Below are 2,500 nucleotides of genomic sequence, written 5' to 3'. Positions count from 1 at the left end.
CCGACGTTGGCGCTGCCTGACCCGACGTGGCGCTGCCCGACCTGACGGACGCAGGACAGATGGGTGGTGCTGACCACATCCCTAACGGTCCGTCACATCAAACACACCGTGACTCGTATCAGTTAGAACCCAAATATGTTTCCCGCTCGGCACCGGTTGGTGTTCCTTGCCTGTGGGACTGAGTTCAGTCCAGTATCAAAGGGCTTCACACAGAAAGCAGCAGCACCCGCTTGTCTCCACCCGCAGGCGAGGAACACCAACCGGTGCCTGGAGTGGACTGAACTATGTTTCAGTCCAGTACACACACACACACACACACACTGGGAGTCAGGGTGTTTGTGTTGTCCTGAGCTGGAGACAAAGAGTTCCCTCCCGTCCAGCCTGTCCATCCAACATGGCGCTGGCAGAGACTCAACTTCCTGATGAGATTCCCACGGCTTTACAGCAACAGCAAAGACGCTCAAATGAGACCTGACTCAACGAGTCAGACGGGTTCAGGGGGAGGAGAGAAGAAGACCTTCATCCATACACCCACCCGTCCATCCATCCATCCATCCATCCATCCATCAATCCATCCATCCATCCATCCATACACCCATCCGTCCATCCATACATACACCCATCCATCCATCCATCTGTCCATCCATCCATCCATCTGTCCATCCATCCACCCATCCGTCCATCCATCCACCCATACACCCATCTGTCCATCCATCCATCCATCCATCCGCCCATCCATCCACCCATACACCCATCCGTCCATCCATCCATCCCTCCATCCATCTGTCCATCCATCCACCCATCCGTCCATCCATCTGTCCATCCATCCATCCATCCATTCATCCGTCCGTCCATCCATCTGTCTGTCCGTCCACTTTTTATAGGGCAAATCAAGAGGGGTTGGCTCTGAATAGAGACTGGATATGTAAAAGTAGGTTTTCACATCATCTCACATAGAGATCAGTTGCTGTTGTGCACGGAAATATACAAAGAGAGAGAGAGAGAGAAGGAAAGAAAGAAAGGTAGAAATAAAGTGGACCATGATGGACAGAGCAGAAAGAGAGAGATGAGAAGGAAAGATATCTGGAGGGAGAGGTAGATGGAGAGACAGAGAAATGGAGAGAGAGAGAGAGGAAAAGAAAGAAAGAGACGAAGTGGATGATGATGGAGGGCAAAAAGGAGAGATGGAGGGAGAGAAATAGACAAAGAAAGAAAGAGAGAGAGGGAGAGAGAGAGAGGGAGAGAGAGAGAGAGAGAGAGAGAGAGGGAGAGGCGGGTGATAAGGAAAAGAAAGAGTGATGGAAGTGAGTGAAGTGGATCATGATGGAGAGAGTAGAAAGGAGGAGATGGAGGAAGAGAGAGAGAGGGATACATAGACAAAGATATATATATATATTTACAGTATATATATATATATATATATATACTGTATATATAAATACATAGAGAGGGGGAGAGAGAGGCCAAATAAAGAAAGAGAGAAAAAGTGGATAATGATGGAGAGAGCGGAAAAGGAGGGATGGAGGAAGAGAGGAGGGATGATGATGATGATGATGATGATGATGATGATGACGAAGACGATGATGATGACGCCACCTGGAGAGAGGGATGGCGAAGGAGGAGTGGAAGACAGGAATAGAATCTTCAAAAAGCGGAGGTCTATTTCTGGTGATGGAGACTTGATTTCACTTTGACTTTCACGTTGGACTGAAGTGATGCATTGTGGGTCAAAGTAGGATCCAACATGTTCTCTGCTTTGAATGTGACCTTTGACCCCGTTTGCCGCTGACCTTCCAAAGACTAAGTGACAGGAAAGGCATCAAGATGGAGGAGGAGACGTAGTTGTGGGAAGTTCCTCCGTTCCACCTTAAAAACCAAAGCAGGAGCTTGTTAATAAGGTGTAGCTACGTCAGCGTGATGTTCCTGCTTCTACTTCTAGACGAGCCTCTGTCACTATGTACATCTACTAGATCCCTGACGACATATGTTACATTCCTTTGTGGATCTACCAGAGATGGTAGATGGACTAGATCCCTTTGTAGATCAAGTAGATCCCTCAGTAGATGTATCAGATCCTCTACTAGATCCTTTAGTAGTGATGTTCCATCTCTTAGTGGCTTTACTAGATCCCATAGTGGATCTTCCAGAACCCTCAGTAGATCTACTAGATCTTTGGGTGGATTTACTTGATTCCCCAGTATATTAACGAGACCCTTAGGTGGATTTACTAGATCCCTGTGTATATCTACTAGGTCTTGCAGTAGATCAGTAAATATATCTACTAAATGATCTCCTGGGATCTACTAGTTCCCATAGTACACACACAGATCCCTCAGTAGGTCTACTAGATCCTTCAGTAAATTTACTAGACCGTTAAATGGATCTACTAGATCCCTCAGTATATCTACTAGATCGCATAGTACACACACACAGATCCCTCAGAAGATCCCTCAGCAGGTCTACTAGATGTTGCAGTAGATCCGTAAATATATCTACTAAA

The sequence above is a fragment of the Zeus faber genome (genome assembly GCF_960531495.2).
Source record: "Zeus faber genome assembly, chromosome: 21".
Taxonomy (NCBI): Eukaryota; Metazoa; Chordata; class Actinopteri; order Zeiformes; family Zeidae; genus Zeus; species Zeus faber.
This window is presented reverse-complemented; position numbering follows the sequence as displayed.